The sequence below is a fragment of the Phascolarctos cinereus genome, unplaced genomic scaffold, assembly GCF_003287225.1.
Source record: "Phascolarctos cinereus isolate Bilbo 61053 unplaced genomic scaffold, phaCin_HiC Scaffold_8;HRSCAF=390, whole genome shotgun sequence".
Taxonomy (NCBI): Eukaryota; Metazoa; Chordata; class Mammalia; order Diprotodontia; family Phascolarctidae; genus Phascolarctos; species Phascolarctos cinereus.
Window position 1 is genome coordinate 70,827,391 of NW_027556291.1, and position 16,750 is coordinate 70,844,140.

The 16,750-nt window shown below is 48.1% G+C and overlaps 1 protein-coding gene across 3 annotated transcripts in view; it reads left to right on the top strand.

Annotated features, from left to right (window-relative positions):
- Positions 1 to 1,542: 1,542 nt before the first annotated feature.
- Positions 1,543 to 16,750, top strand: part of LOC110201534 (ligand of Numb protein X 2-like) — a 110,873-nt gene continuing 95,665 nt past the window's right edge. For all 3 annotated transcript variants that reach the window (XR_002322512.2, XM_020977264.2, XM_020977267.2), the window contains exon 1: positions 1,543 to 1,689. The gene's annotated coding sequence lies outside the window, so the exon portion shown is untranslated. The remainder of the gene's footprint in view (positions 1,690 to 16,750) is intronic.

Below are 16,750 nucleotides of genomic sequence, written 5' to 3' on the forward strand. Positions count from 1 at the left end.
GGTCCCATTTCTGATAGGCAAGTGGGCAGAAGCAGGGGCTGGAGACTAGACAGGATTATACCCCAGTCTGGAGCCTGGCAGCTTATAGAAGGTAGAGGCCTTGGTCATTAACCCTTCATTTTACAGATGAGGAAACTGAGGCTTGGTGAGAAAAAAGTAACAGAATCAGAGAATCTCACAGTTGGAAGGGACCTCAGAGGGCCTTCAGTTCAACCTATAACATTCCAACAAGTGGCCACCCAGGATCTTCTTGAATATCTCCAATGACAAGGAGCTCACTAGTAGAGGCTGATGATGCCATTCTTAGACAATTCTAATCAATTAAGAATTTCTTCATTTCTCTCAAGCAATACTTATGTGGCATAGAGCTGTTTGCTCTTTGTGGCCCCAGAGCACAATGCCTCCTATACACTTGAAGAATTGGTTATTTCACTAGGATGGAAAACTCCCCATGTGGTAAGTAACTTCACCACTCATGGGATCACGGATTTAGAAAGCTAGACAGGACTTAGCCCACTGAGTCTGATTCCTGCATTTTGCACATGGGAAAACTGAGGCACAGAGCTTAAGTCATATGCCTAAAGCCACAGAACTATCAAGTATCTGAGGTTGGATTTAATCCTTGCTCTTCCTGATTCCTGAGCAGTAGCACTCCTTCCTCCCCGCCCCCCCCACCTCTGCCCTACATATAGCAGGCGCTCAGTAAATGTTAACTGTTGGCAAAGGTTCCCAGTCCCATCAGAAGCTTGGCTGTCTTCTTTTTCATCCTGTCCAGTTTGGCAGAAGACCTGCCCAGAATGTGGGGCCTCAATCTCCCTTCGGACTTGGAGTCTCCTCTTGGGTTGCCTTTCTGACCAGGCTATAGGGGCCCACTGCAAGAGTGGCCGCTACCCCCAGTCCAGTCCCGGCTGTACTTGCTCTCGAGTTGGGGGGGAGGCCGCAGAGAACCTGAAAGGCTGTGTTAAGTGTGGGCTATTGGTCTGCCACTGCACACTTAGGTTTGGGGAATCCTCTTCCCTTTCCGGGCCTCAGTTTCCTCTCCTGTAAAGGGAAGGAAGTGGACCAGATGCTGGGTCAGGTTCTTGTCCTTCCCCGGGTCCAGGTTCTAAGGGTCTTAAGAGTGTAGTGCTGACGTCCTGGGGTCCTGGGGTCCCGGGACCCTACTCTCACTCCCAGGGGGGCTGTGGCATCGGGAGTGCGCAGCCAAAGCTGGTCCCCACGAAGCGCGTTCTGGGGAGCGTGACTGGAGCCCAGCAGCCCGTAGCCACCGCGTGCCGGGCCAGGAAAGGGCAACGGCAAAGGAAAATGAAAAGGACGGACAGAAGAAGGACGGACGGAAGAAACCAGCGGGCGCGGGCCCCAGGACGTGGCGCAGGCGGGGGAGGTGGCGGGGACTAGACCGGACAGAGGGCGGGCGGGACAGGAGGGAGGCGCCCCAGGGGCCCCAGGGGAGCAGGGCTGGGGAGGGATAGGAGGGGAGGGAGGGGAGGGGCCGGGACTGGGCGGAGCGGGCGGCTCCGGGGCGGGCCGGGAGGAGGCCAGCTGCCCAGACACCTGGCTCCCTCCGCTAGACTTCCTCTGCACACGTCAGTTCCTACTCCGCTGTTCCAACCCAAAGTTGGGGAGCCAGGAGCCGAGCCCACGGAACAGACAGAAGGAGTCCCTCCGTCCGAGAGCAGCGGGACCCAGGTGAGAGAAACTCCAGGGCTTCTCGTTCACTGCCCTGCGCTCCCTTCTCCGCGCCCACTGCCGTCCTGGGGACCGCCAGGGCGGGCACGGAGGGAGAGAGTCACCGAGATCGAGAGAGATACACAGAGATTGAGAGAGACACACACAGAGAGGAGAGATGCATGCATGCATGCGCACACACAAACACACAGCCGGCCCGCCCTGGGCCACTGATCACTTGTGGCTCCCCGAGGGGCGTTGTGGCCGCTCAGTGACTCTCCAGCTCCAACGGTGGCCGGGGCGCGTGGCGCGGGCATCTTCCAACTCCACTCCCTCCGCCGCCTAACCTCCCCTTCCTCCTCATCTCTCTCCCCCTCAGCTCCCACATCCGCTTTGATCTTCTCCTCTTCTCTCTTCTTTTCTCTCTTCCCCTCACCTCCGCTTCTCTCCACCTCGGGCAGTCCAGGTTGGAAGGCCCCGCGCAGCCCGGAATTTTTTCTTCTCAGTGGTCCTCCCAGGCTGACCATTCTGGGCTCTCCAGTCCCCTTCCAGCTGGGAGTCCCTCTCAGCTCACGCTCATTACAGCCCGTGGTCCCTTCCAGTTTTTACATTCTCCAAGGCAGGCTGGCCCTCATTCCTGGAATGCTCCCCCACCTCACTTCTGCCTCTCAGAATCCCTTCTGGCCTTCAAAGCTCAGCTCCAAACCCACCTCCCCCTTGAAGCCTTCCCTAACTGCTCATGGCTCCCCTCCCTCCCGCCCCTTACCTTGCTGATTTCTTTGCAAGCAGGCTGGACTTTCATTGCTTTTTGAGAACTGCAGGCCAAAAAAAAAAAAAACCCTCTCCCAATGCAGCTTGGCCACAGTTATAGAAGTCTTTTAGAATGGCCTGAGAAATCAGGCTCCTTGTCCAGCTAAGCTCGTGTGGGTCAGAGTCCACCCTTGAACCCACGTTTTTCGGCAACTCTTTATCCGCCCTGCTGCCCTGGCTTCATGGCTACTTCTTAGAGCCTTCCGCATGTACGGGTTGTCTTCCCATAACGAACGTAAGCTCCCAGAATGCAGGGAATATTTCATTTTTGTTTTTCGACTTCTAGCACCTGCCTGGCAGATAGTCTTAAGAAATGCCTGTTGGTTGATTTCTTGATTACATCTAATCTCCTTCCTTGTTCTTTCATTCTACATTCTATATTCGAAGGCCTCTCCTAGTTCTGACATTCGGTGATCTAACATCCTCTCCAGTTCTAATGTTCTACGTGTATTCCACGTTCTAAACCCCTTTCCATTTCGGACATTGCCCGACTTCTCAGCTCAGAGGTTCTATGTTCTAAGATCTTTCCCAGCCCTAAAACACTATGTTCTAAAATCCCTTTTCCAGTTGGTCCCTTCTAGCCTCTGCATTCTATGTTCTTCATTTCCTCCCTTCTCTAAGAGCCAGCGAGGCTTAGTGGAGAAAGAAGCTGCTTTGGAATCCAGTAACTTGGGTTCAAACACGGTGTGACCCTGAGCAAGTCACTTAACCTTACATAGCCCCAGACAACTCTGAGACTAAACCATTGCTTATCTGAATTGTTACTGGGAATTTCTTCCACCAATTAAATCAGGCATCCAGGTTAAATACAAAAAGTTTTAAGCTCTATTCTGGTTCTGACATTCTCTGGTCAAATGTTCCTCCCAGCTCTGCGGTTCTATTTCTTCCAGCTCAGCCATTCTCTGTTCTACTCTCTAAGATTCCCCCACCCCCAGCTCTAAGCTCCTGTTGCCAGAAGATTGTAAACTTACAGCTGGAAGGGACTTTTGAGATGACGGAGTCCAAGCCTCTCACTTTACTGCTGAGTAAATTGAGACCCCAAAGAGGGAATGTAACTATTTCGAAGTCACACAGAGTAATTAGCAGAACTGGGCTTTCCAAAGCCAGTAGCTCAAGTTCCAAGGTCCCCTCTAGCTTTCATAGTACCTGTTTTTATGTTCTGAGTCCCTTTCCCCGGCTTCCTTTTTTCTCCTTCCCCCTTTCTTCTCTCTTCCTCCTTTTCCCCCATTCCCCTTCTCCACTCTCCTCCTCCCTTCTTCCCTTCTCCCACTCCTTCCTCTCTACATTTCTATCCCCCCCTTCTTCCCTCTCCTTCCATCCTCCTTCTGTCCCCCTCCTTCCAGCCCCACTCCATCCTCTCTCCCCAGTTCAATCCTCCCTCCCTCCTTCCATTCTCTTCTTCCTCCTCTGCTTCTCCTCCTCCCTCCTCTTCTATCCCCTCTCTCTCTTCTCCATCCCTATTCTTCTTTTTCCTTTCAAGGCTTTCATCCCTCTTCGATTCCACCCACATACAAACCTGTTTCTTCTGAGTCCCAGCCCCAAGGCTTTGCCCCTCCCAATTTTGCGATTTCTTCCTTCTGACCCCTCTGGACTCTGCTACCTGCCTCAGATGCTTCGTCCTGTCGTGTCCCCCCCCCCCCCTTCGTATACACATGAAAGAGTTCTTCCCGCTTAAACTGGCCTCTTGATATACCCCCAGGATGTTATTATAGAGCCTCTTCTTGGGGCTGGAAGCATTTATGCCCTCATTTTTCGACTTTTACCATGCCACACATGATTAGCAATTTGGCCTTCGGCCTTAAGCCCTCTAGAGTCACCTAACCAGAACCCGGAGCCAGCTTCAAACAAAAAATGCCTTTCAAATCATCTTGTTTCTAACCCACTCGTGTTACCTGTGGAGAAGCCGAAGCCTTAGCGATCAGCCATGACTTGCTTCCCAAAGCCCTGCCAAGTGGCAAATTAGGCCACAGGTCTCAAGACTTGAATACTAGGACTGCTTCCATCAGGATTTCTTGCTCATGGGAAGGATCTGTGGTGTGGTTACTATACCTTTGGCGTTCAAAGGACTGGAGAGGGCAGAGTGTTTGGTGTCCCCGGCCCCTCGGCTCTCCTTTGTGCAGCTACAATGAAAACTGCCTTTAGTTTGGGGCTCCCCTAAGCTTGCAGGAGACCAGTTCTTCTTTTCCATAACATCTGGCAAAAATGTCCAGGCTGTCTTGAACATCAGAAGGGAGGGGGGTCATCTGAAGCTGTGAGACTGAATGTTGTTTCTGCCACTGACCAACTGTGTGCCCCAGCTCAAGTCACTGCCCTTCTTGGCTTTAGTTTTCCCTCTCAGACTAGCTCTGAATGCCATGCTACCATTATCTCTGAGCCTTTTTTTTTGTGAGGCAATTGGGGTTAAGTGACTTGCCCAGGGTCACACAGCTAGTAAGTGTCAAGTGTCTCCTCTGAGACTGAATTTGAACCCAGGTCCTCCCGACTCCAGGGCTGGTGCTCTATCCACTGCACCACCTAGCTGCCCCCTCTAAGCCTTTTCTCTAGAGTAGAGGCCTCCTGGGAGAATAGGGATTGAGGGCTGTGGACTTTCTCTTTTTCTTCCTGTTGAAATTGGCAAATGAATGTTTGATCTCTTCTTGGGGCTTTCCCCTGTGGTTGGTGAGTTTGTCCTGTGTCTCCAAAATGGGCCTGGCTGCCAGTGGGAGTGATGCCTAGGAAACCTGGGCAAAGGCCAGGAAAAGACCTTCGAAAGTCACTAGACCAGAGAGTCTTCTTTTTTTTTTTTTTTGGTGTGTGTCCTGAATTCCTTTGGCAGTCTGGCAAAACTTATGGACCTCTTATTAGAATCACATTTCTAAAGGCATAAAATGAAATACCAAGGATTACTAAGGAAACTAATTCTATTGAAATAGTTGTCAAGATATTTTTACAAAAAGTTCATAGACCCCAGGTTTAGACCAGCTGACCTAATCCAACCTCCTCATTTAGAGAGGGGGAAATTGAGACCAGAGAGAAGAGATTGGCTCATAGCCATAAGAGCAGCAAAAAGCAGAGACAGAGAGAAAACCCAAGCCTTCTGACTCCAAAGCCTGTATATCGAGTTGGGATTGTGGAGCACATCCACGAATAAGTAATGTCCAAAGTAGGGAGAGAAGGGGGCCAGGGAGAGACTTCTTGTTGTTTAGCTGTGTCCAACTCTCTGTAATCCCATTTCGAGTTTTCTTGGCAAAGATAATGGAGTAGTTTGCCATTTCCTTCTCTAGCTCATTTTGCAGATGAGGAAAGTGAGGCAAACAGGGTGAAGTGACTTGCCCACGGTCACACAGCTAGGAAGTGTGTGAGGCCAGATTGGAACTCAGGAAGATGAGTTTTCCTGACTCCAGGCCTGGCACTCCATCCACTGAGCCACCTGGCCACCCTATCCCCATTTTACAGATGAGGAAACTGAGGCAAACAAGGATTAAGCAACTTTTCCAGGGTTACACAGCTAGTAAGTGTCTGAGGCCAGATTGGAATTCAGGAAAATGAGCCTTCCGGACTCCAGGCCTGGCACTCTGTCTACTGTGCCACCTAGCTGCCCTTTGAGGAGAGATAGGACAGGGTATCGGAGGAAAATGGCAGAAGGGGCACCTCCCTGCCAGCTGGAGGATTAGAGACCACCTCAGAAGGAGGTGGCTGGCACTACTGGAACTGGCTGGAAGGAAGAGGATCTACGGAAGGAGCTCATTTCAGATCTAAGGGCCACTTGGAGCAAAAACACGGAGGCAGAGAAACGAAGGGCAGGAGAGGTGAATGGCCTTTAGCCCACTGCAGCCAGAGGGAGTGCAGATTGTCAAGACAAGGCATATGAAGAGAGTCAGAAGAGTTAGGGTAGAGCCAGCCTTGAATGCCATACTAAGTTGGTACTTCAGTCTTTGGACAATGGCAAGCTACTGATTGTCTTGAGTGAATGGCATAGTCAGGCCTGCTCTTTGGGGATTATTTTGCCGGTTGTGTGGAGGCTGGACTAGAGAGGGCAGAGACAGGAGACAAGAAGCCCAGATAGCAGAAGCAATAAAGCCTAGGGGACAGGGTGGCACCTGAGTTGGGCCTTACAGGAAGAGAAGACTTTCATTATGAGTGGGAAGGGGTGGCTCTTCCAGGCCTGGACAATGGGCCAATGCATGGAAGTAGGAAAGGGCCACGTGAGATTGGGGAAACCTTGAGTGGTCTAGTATAGACATAATAGACAGAGAATAATGTCAAATGAGACTGGGAAGGTTAGCTGGGCCAGATTGTGGAAGACTGCCAGGCTGAGTGGTTTATATTTTGTCCTATGGGTAACAGTGATCTATGAAATATTTTTAAGCACAAGAGGGACTTGGAGGGTGGGCTGTGGCAGGGAGGGACTGGAGTCAGGAAGACCAATTAGGAGATTATGACAGTGGTTCAGGCAAGAAGTGACAAGGTAGGGCTGTGGGAGAACAGGGAGGTGGGTGAGGGGGGAAGGGGGAGGAGGGAAGGAGGTATGATAGCAGGGATGGGGAGCCTGTGGCCTCAAGGCCACATATGGCCCTCTAGGTCCTCAAGAGTGGCCCTTTGAGGGGCAGCTAGGTGGTGCAGTGGACACAGCACCAGCCCCAAAATCAGGAGGACCTGAGTTCAAATCCGGCCTCAGACCAAACACTTGACACTAGCTGTGTGACCCTGGCCAAGTCACTTAACCCCATTGCCTAGCCAAAAAAAAAAAAAGAGTGGCCCTTTGACTGAATCAATGGATTCACCCCACCCCTGTCCTAGATCCATTCTGTAAGAGAAGGAGACAGTTAAGTACAGTGGCTTTGGAGGCAGTGGCCTGGGTTTCACTGCTGGTTCTGCTCCTTCCTGCTCCTGGGATCTTTGGTGAAAGGGCCAAAACATACCTCATTCTATGTTCTACCCAACTGATTCTTCTTCCCCACTTCCCTGTTTGAATTTCTGACACTACCATCCATTCTTCTAGTCACTCACATTTGCGACCTTGGGATCATCCTTGACTCTTTCCTCTCCCACCCACATCACTAGGCTTATCAACTCTGAGTCCATAATATCTCTCATATCCATCTCATTTCCTCCACTTACACAGCCTCAAACTAAGGTTCAGACTCCCATCACCTCTCACATAAACCATTGCAGGAGAGTTCTAATTGATCTCTCTGCTTCTAAATATCCACACTTCTGCCAACTTCTTATTCTGAAGACACAGGTCTGATTATATCATCCCCCTACTCAAACATGGATTGATTGGATTGAATTGGAATGAACTGGATTTTATTCTTCTTGGCCTCAGTTTCTTCATCTGTAATGGAAGGGCTTTGAATAGATGACCTCCAAGATCCCTTTCAGCTCTGAGAATCTTGGAATTCTATGGTGTGGAAACTCAGCTGATTGTTAAACAAGGCTGGGTCTCAAAGGAGGAACCAAGAACACAGAGAGATTGGAAGGACCCCATCTAAGTAGGAGGGCATGGGATGTCTCTGAGCCACAGAAATGTACCAGGCAGTTGAGTTTCAAGCTGACTTGTAGCCCAAATGTCTTTAGAGAATGAAGGGAAGCATGTGGTCCCTGGTTCCTTTCCCCCTGCAGCTAGACCAAAAGGACTTCTTTCTGATGGTGTCCAGCGGTAGGGAACCCACATGTGGCCTCAAGGCCACAAGTTCTCCACCCCTTGTCTTGGAACATTAAAGTGGACAGGAGTCAAGAAGGTTGGTGCCCATCTTTTTGACAATTAGCACAGAATTTTCAGAGGAAGCAGGCGGTGTTTGAGGTCACTGACTGGCTGGAGGATTTCATCCTTTGTGCATCTTGCCCACCTTCCTTATTCTTTCCTCTGTCTGTTTCCATGCTTTTGGTTTCACAACAAGCCCAGAACATGGCCATATAGGGAGATGCCTGCCACTCCACACAACTGCTGCCCTAAAGCCACTTGCTTGGAGAACGGGATAGCTAGGATAGTAGTGAGAGGGGAATCATGACCTATCAGAACCAGCCAGGTTCTTCAAACACAGTGTTAGAACTAGGAGGGACCTAAGAACATGGAAGCTACACAGAGCTGAAAAGCAATCCAAGAACATCCTGAGAGCTGAATGGAATCCTTGAGATCATGTAATCATCAGAGGATCATATATCTCCAGAGAGAGAGCCTTGAGGCAGGGGACCACCTAGGAGTCTACATGAGTAGTGATGGTGTGAGGTGAGGGGGGTGTGGCCCTGTGAGTGGAAAAAAAATAGGATGAATAGGAGAGATGTTGTGAGTAAATACGGGCAGAGGTAGGAGTCGAGGATGGCCCTGAGATGACTGCGATGACAGTGGTGCCATTTGGAGAAAGAGATTGTAATGGAATGTGCCAAGCAGAATACAACCCATCCATGGCTACTCATGTTGTGCTGATGACCCTGGAAAGATGGATGAGGACAAGGCTCTGACTCAATAGCCACTGGCCCAGAGGGACTTTCTGCCACAACCAATCTCAAGGAAAGGGAATAGGGACATTGGTGGGATGGAAGGGCAGAGAATTTTGTCTGTGCAGTTGTTAGATTAGGTGATAAGTGCCCCAAGTGGCCAGTATTTAGAGAGGCCAAGACAGGCCAGCATGGGAACAGGGAGTGTTGAATACAGATGGCTAAAGGCGTGGATTAGTTGCATTGGTAACGAGCAATTGGAAGGTTCAGTGCAACTATTCTTTCTGCCTTCAGATTTGTTCAGTTCAACACCCTTGTTTTACAGAGAAAGAAACTAAGGCCCAAAGCGAAGTGATTTGCTCAGGGTAGAAGGTGACAGAGGCAGGATTTGAACCCATGTGCTCTGATTCCAAAAGCAGTGCTTTGTCCACCTGACCACACTATCTCTCAAAGCTGCTCCCAGGCATCTAGGTCCAGGACTGTTTCTGCCACAGCGGGTGGCCTCCCTCTGTGGCTGGTGGCCAAGGACTATGGGCAGCTCCCAAGTAAGGCTGGTTTTGGGATTCCAGGACAGGAGCAGGGTGACCAGAGGGGCCCTGGAGGTTAGTGGCATGGCTCAGAGCTGCCCAAATGCCCCATGCCTAGGTATGCTGATGTTTCCATCCATCATCTTTTAGTTGCCTTTCTTGGATTTCTAATAGGAGGATATGGTCACAACAGCTTAGCAAGCTAGCTGCCTCCCACTGAAACCCCCCCTCCAATGGCTGCCTTTCCCTGAGTCCCTTCTCCCACACCAGCTCCCCCTCTCAGGGGCGAATGCCCAGCCTTTGCCCCAGACCTCTCATGCAAACAGCCCTTGGGCCACACATAACTGGGGAAGAGGAGACTCCAGTTCTGGTCACATCATGACCTTAAGTAAGTCAGGTCCCTATGTGTACTTGAGGTTTCCCACAAAATCTGGAGACTAATCCTCTCTCCTTCATGCTTGAGTAAAAAAAGTACTTTCCTTCCTTCCTTCCTTCCTTCCTTCCTTCCTTCCTTCCTTCCTTCCTTCCTTCCTTCCTTCCTTCTTTCTTTTTCTTTCATTCTCTCTTCTTTCCTTCCTTCCTTTTTCTTCTTTCCTTCCTTCTTTCCTTCCTGCGCTCCCTTCCTTTATTTTTTTCCCCAACATTTAAAATAAATATGCATTGATATCTTTTATTTTTGTATCACCTAGATTTCCCCCTGTATTCCTTCCTCTCCCGGTGCCAGAAAGCCATCCCTTATGATAGAGAATTTTTTTTTTAAGAAGAGAAAAGAATTTAACAAACCGATTAGTAGGAATTATTGGTTAATTAATTAATTAATAGTAGTAATAGTAACCAAAATGTTGGGGGAAATTCTATGCAGTGTTTCTCTGCCAAGGAGGAAGGGGAGATATCAGAAAAGCATTTCTGTGGTGTTATAGATGTCAGGCTAGAAGGGACCTGCAAGCCCTTCATTTTATAGAGGAGGCGACTGAATCCCAGTGAAGATAAGGGACTTGCCCAAGGTCACACAGAGGATTCTAGCTCTAGAGCTGGTAGGGCCCCCAGAGAGGAGGAGACAAGAGGGCTGGAGGTAATGTGCATAGCTCAGAAAACCTCTCTGATTCCTCATTTATTTAACAAAACTGGAGAAATCATCTATGGCAGAGGTGGAGAACTTGTGGCCTTCTAGGTCCTTGGGTGTGGCCTTTTGACTGAGTCCAAGTTTTACAGAAAAAAAAATCCTTTCATTAAGGAGATTTGTTCTGTGAAGTTTGGATTCAGTCAAAGGGCCGCACTTGAAGACATAGAGGGGATTTGTTCTGTGAGGTTTGGATTCAGTCAGAGGGCTGCACTTGAGGACCTAGAGGGCCACATGTGCCCCTGAAGCTGCAGGTTCCCCACCCCTGGGCTAGGACAAGAAGTTTGTCTTTGTATCCTTCGGGTAGTAGGGTTTTGAGGGACACAGTTGGATCAGTGTGTTAGGAAGATTGCTTTGGTGGCTTTGTTCACAATGACTTTCAGACAGATCAAACCACTCTCCTCTTCCATCCCTCCAACCTTGGAGTTCTTCGATTTTTGTCACCTTCCTGAGGAAGCACAGAGTTACTGCCCAGTTCATCCCCAGGTCCACTAGTGCTTAGATTTCACTATAATCTGAATATGAAGTCAGCAAAATCAAGGGCTTGAGCATTTCATGGCAGGGGAAGTTTGGATTTTTTCCTTACAGATGAGATAAATAAAATCTTTTTATTTTGTCTCTCTTGACACCAATAAATTGGCATTCTCGTTTGGGAGCTATGAGCTTTATCCAAAACATGGATTCTTAGCCCCAACCACTGCCCTCCCCTTCCTTCCATGTTTTTGAGAATTTGCAGAGGGCAGAAATAGAACATTTCAAGCATACATCCCCTCAGCTGCATTATGAAACACGCAATGTATGAACAGTGGTCAGGGTCACACTCCTTGGATAACATAAATGAAAATATCTATAATGCAAGGGGATATTTATAGCCTGGGTTCAAATGAAGCTGTGTGATGGCTGTTGTCTAATGGCTGACCAGACTCCTCAGATTTGCCTTTGGTAGTTGAAGAGTCCATGGGTGGGCAGGCTTTCAGGCACTCACATCCCAAGTATGAGTGGGTCATAGTCCATTAGGATTGACAGGGACCTCGGAACACTGATAGCCAAAGCTGGATGGGACCTTGGAATTGAAAAAGTCAGAACTGGGGAGGACCTTGGAATCAAGAAAGTCAGAGTTGGGGAGGACCTTCAGTCTGGACATTCTCCCCACAGGATAAGCCCAATATTGAATCAGGGGTTTTCCAGTGTGTCTTTTAGTGATTTTTAGATACAGATTCAGTATTTGGGCTGACCACCTGTTGAGACAGCAAAGTAGTCCCTCTGCTAAGGTGCTAGACCTGGAATCGGGAAGACCTGAGTTCAAATCCTTACCACCTTCAGCAAATTCCTTCAGCCTTTTCTACCTCAATTTTCTCATCTCTAACATGAAATTATACTAATCCCTACCACATGGGTTTGTTGTGAGGATCAGAAGAGATGATATATGTAAAGTGCTTTGCAAAACTCAAAACCCTAAATAAGCATTAACTACCATAATTATTATTATCCCTAAAAAGAAAAAAAGATGTTTTGCTCATGCTTCTTTAACATTGCTGTCCTCTGCCAATTTTCATCCCCAGTGGAGCCCTCCTGTGTAACAGAGGAGCAAAAAAAAAGGCAACCTGTCAACCACATCTGACAATGTATACTCTATTCCAGACCTAATAATAATAATAGCTAACATTCATTAAGCGTCTACTATGTGCCAGGCACCACGCCAAGCACTCTACAACGATTATCTCATTTGATCCTCACAACAACTTTGGGAGGTAGGTGCTATGATTATCATCCCCATTTTAGAGATGAGGAAACTGAGGAAAATAGAGGTTAAGTGACTTGCCCAGGGTCACACAGCCAATAGGTGCCTGAGGTCAGATTTGAATTCAGGTCTTCCTGACTCCAAGCCCAGCACTCTTTTCATTATACCATATAGCTGGAAAATGAGCTGGAAAAGGAAATGGCAAACCACTCTAGTATCTTTGCCAAGAAAACCCCCACAAAGGGGTCATGAAGAGTCAGCCATGACTACAATGACTGAATGACAGCAGCATGTTCCAGGCACTGTGCTAAGCGCTTTACAAATATTATCCTGTTTGGTCTTTACCACAACCCTCAGAGGTAGGTGCTATTATTATCCCAATTTTGCAGATGGGAAAACTGAGTATAAGTGACTTGCTCAGGGTCACACAGTTAGGAAATGCCTGAGGCTAAATTTGAACTCAGATCCTTCTGAGTTCAGGCCCAGTGCACTGTGTACTGTGCCCCTCCCCACCATTGAGGGAGGAAAGGCTCAGTTCTCTGGCATCCATCTGGGTCATGGGCTTTGGGCTGAACTTGCTTGTCTTTTGGTGTTTTCCTTTCCATTTCTGTGGTCACTACAGAGTCTTCTTCTCATTCTGCTCTCTTACCAAGTTGTTTTTTTTGGCATGATCATTTCATTCCATTCCTATACCATGAAAGGTTGAGCCCATCTCCACTTGATGGATTCCCACTTTGTTTCCAGCTCTCTGCTCCAAGAATGCTCTTGCAAATATTTTGTCATTTATATGGACTGTCCCAGGAGCTTACAAGTGCACTAAGACCATTGGGCCATTTCCTCTGGCTTTGACTTCTTTAAGCTCCCGTCCTCACTCTCACTACATATGACAAGCCTGCCTCATTTTCTACTGTCCTTTGTATCACTTCTTATGTTGGTGTTCCAATGGTATTCCATCGTGTTCCAATGGTGTTCCATGACCATCAGCCGTATTCCAAAAATAGCTGACATTTATCTGGTCTTCTAAGATTTGCAATACCCTTTACACACGTTTGATGCTCACACCAGCTCTGCGTGGTGCACTCAGCTAGGTGGTACAGTGATTAGACCACTAGGCCAGGAGTTAGGAAAACCTGAATTTGAATCTGGCCTCAGATACTTACCATCTGTGTGACCCTGAGCAAGTCACCTGACCTCTGTTTGCCTCAGTTTCCTCATCTGTAAAATGGGGATAATAATAGCTTCTACTCCCCCCACCTCCCAGGGTTGTGAGACCAAATTTAACACTATGTGGGACATATTATACACACTATCTAAATGTTAGCTATTGTCATTATTGTTCTTTTAGAAGAGGCTTAATGTAATGGATAGAGAACTCATCACAAAGGCAAAAAGACTTCAGTACCAACTCTACCACTAGGCACTTACTTAGGCCAGCCACTTTACCTTCTCAATGCTTCAGGCAATCCTCTCAGTCAACTCAGCAAGTGTTTAGTAAGCCCTGTTATGTGCCAGGCACTGTGCTAAGCACTGAGGGTACAAAGAGAGAGGTTACAAAGACAAGCCCTGCCCTCAAGGGGTTCACAGTCTGATTAGAGTCTCTAAGACTGTATTTTGCAAAGAAGGTGCCAACCTGCATTGGCAGAGGGAATTTCCTGCACCCATGAAATCAGAGTCCTCTCCTTGTCCTTAGAGGGATTATTATCAGTATTTGACAAAGGAGGAGACTGAGGCACAGAGCTGGCACACAGCTACTAAGCACTGGAGGCCCGATTCAAACCCAGATCTTTCCTGACCATGCCCAGCTGCTCTTCAGAATGGCTCACTGTGCTGGTCTAAAACTCGAGGGAAGAGAAAACTACATGAGCTGAATCTCATGTCTGTTCCCAGCCTAGGAGACAGTTGGCATTCTGTGGCCAAGGGGTAGTTAGAAAGGAGCTCACAACACAAAGCTTGCTACAGTCATGCTAACAATTCCCCTCTACAAACAGGCTATTGTGCTTCTGGGAGAAACAATGTCCCCAAGTCCCATGTGGGCTGAGGGTGACATTTGTACCACTCCATTGAGATGGCTGTTCAAGGGCCTAGCTCTTTAGAATACCTTAAGTCTATTCAAGTTACTGTCCTTTCCTGGGGCCTCAGTTTCTTCCTTTGTAAAATGAGAGGGATGAAGTAAGTGACCTCTAAAGGTCACTAACAGCTCTGAATTGAGCTTTTTGCATGTGGCATGTTAAAGTAATAAAGGCCTGTTCCCCAGCATCAGTCAGAAAACAAGTATTTATGGAATGCTTCTATATGCCCAGGCCTAGGCTGACTGCTGGGGGAGGGGAAGCAAAAGAGCTTTGAGTCAGCTCTTTTGTGGATCCCTTACAGGCTTAGCATAGGGTGGTGCCTTGTTCATCATGCTGACCCCCACCCCCAAACTTTAATAGAGCTGCACCAGCCCTTCCAGGGACTTAGAGTCAAGTAGAAGAAGAGAAAACTCACATAGAGAAAACCAAAATGGGAGCAGTGTCAGGCAGTGGAAAGAGGAAGGGACTGAGAGCCAGGAGATCTGAGTTCAAATCTTGCTAAGCTGCTTCTGAACTGTGTGACTGTGGACAAATCATTTCCCTCTTTGGAACCTTAGCTCTCTCCTCTACAGACTATCAGAGTTGGAGGAGATGGTGTGATGAGTAAAAATAGCACCAAAATAAGGAGACAGTTGATCAATAAGCATTTATTAAGTACCTACTATGGGCTAGCCACTGCATTAAGTGCTGGGGATAGAAAAAAAAAAGGGCAAAAAAATCACTCCCTGTTCTCTAGAAGTCTAATGGGGAGAAATAACATACAGACAAGATCTACACAGGATAAATTGGGGATAATGTCTGGGGGAAGGTACTAAGGTTAAGGAGGGCTGGGAAAAGCTTCTTGCAGAGGATGAGATTTTAGCTGAGACTTGAGGAAAGCCAAGAGGCTGAGATGAGGAAGAAGAAAGTTCCTGGCATGGGGGACAGCCGGTTGAAAATGCCCAGAGTAGAGGTGGGGAACCTGTGGCCTCGAGGCCACATGTGGCCTTCTACGTCCTCGGGTGCTGCCTTTTGACTGAGTCCAAGTTTTACAGAACAAATCCTTTAATGAAAGGGATTTGTTCTGTGAAGTTTGGATTCAGTCAAAGGGCCACACTTGAGGACCTAAAGGGGAACATGGGGCCTTGAGGCTGCAAGTTCCCCACCCCTGGTCCAGAGTCTGGAGATGGACTGTTATGTGTTTGAAGACCAGTACGGAGCCCAGTGTCACTGGCTTGCAGAGTACATGGAGGGGGGTCTGTTGTAAGAAGGGTGGAAAGGGCTAGGTTATAAAGAGATTTCAAAACTATAAGTAGAGGATTTTCTGTTTAGTCCAGGAAGCAGTAGGGAGCTATGGTAGGAGCCCTGCTTTAGGAAGAGCAATTTAACAGCTGCATGGAGGATAAACTGAGTTAGAGAGGGACTTCTGACAGTGAGCCCAACCCTTAGGCTTCACCAACAGTCCAGGAAGATGATGAGAACTTCAGAAGAGGCAGATGTCAAGAGATAGTATGAAGGTAATCATCGGGCTTTGGCAACAGATTAGATATGAAGGGAAACAATAAGGAGTTAAGGATGACAACTAGCTTGTGAACCTGGGTGAACAGGAGAATGGTGGTAGCCTGGACAGAACAGGGAAGGTAGGAAGATGGGAGGATTTGGGATGGGGGGGGGATGTGAAAATAATGAGGTCCATTTTGGACATGTTGAGTTTAAGATGTCCATGGGATATCCAGTTGGAGATATAAGCCTGGATATGAGCAGAAACATTAGGGCTGGATAAGTAGATATGGATTGACTGAACCTCAAAGGAGAAGAGGTTACTGTGTGGTATGGTGAGAGAGGGAGAGCCTAGAAGTGGCCATGGGGAACAAGGCATATTCCAACTCCCTCACCTCTCTGAGTGAATTAGGGGGAATGAATGGAGGTATAACTCAAACTGGAATATGTGGCCAGGAAGGCTGTGTCATCAAGAGAGATCCAGGTCTGAGGGCCAGAAGATGGAAGGAGTAGGAAAGGAAAAGATTTAAGATGATGCATATGTTGTGAGCCTGTGTAAAGAAAGGATGGTAATAACCTTCACCAGAAGAGGGAAATTAGGACTAGGGGAGGGTATGGGAGGAAAGATCATGAGGTCAGTTTTAGACGTGTTGAGTTGAAGATGTCTAGTGAACATCTAGTTTGAGGTGACTAGTAGGCAGTTGGCAAGTGCTCAGGAGAGGGTTTAGAACTGGTCAAATAGATCTGAAAATCTTGGGGCTAGCCTCTACCTGTGTAGCTGTGTTTTGAAGCAAGAAGCATTGATGGATCCACCAGGGCCTTGGGCCTATGTACCTTGTGGGGAGCAAGAACGTGAGCCAGCCATCAGGCAGGCCACTCTACCCCTAGATATGGATTGTAGATTTGGCATGGACCA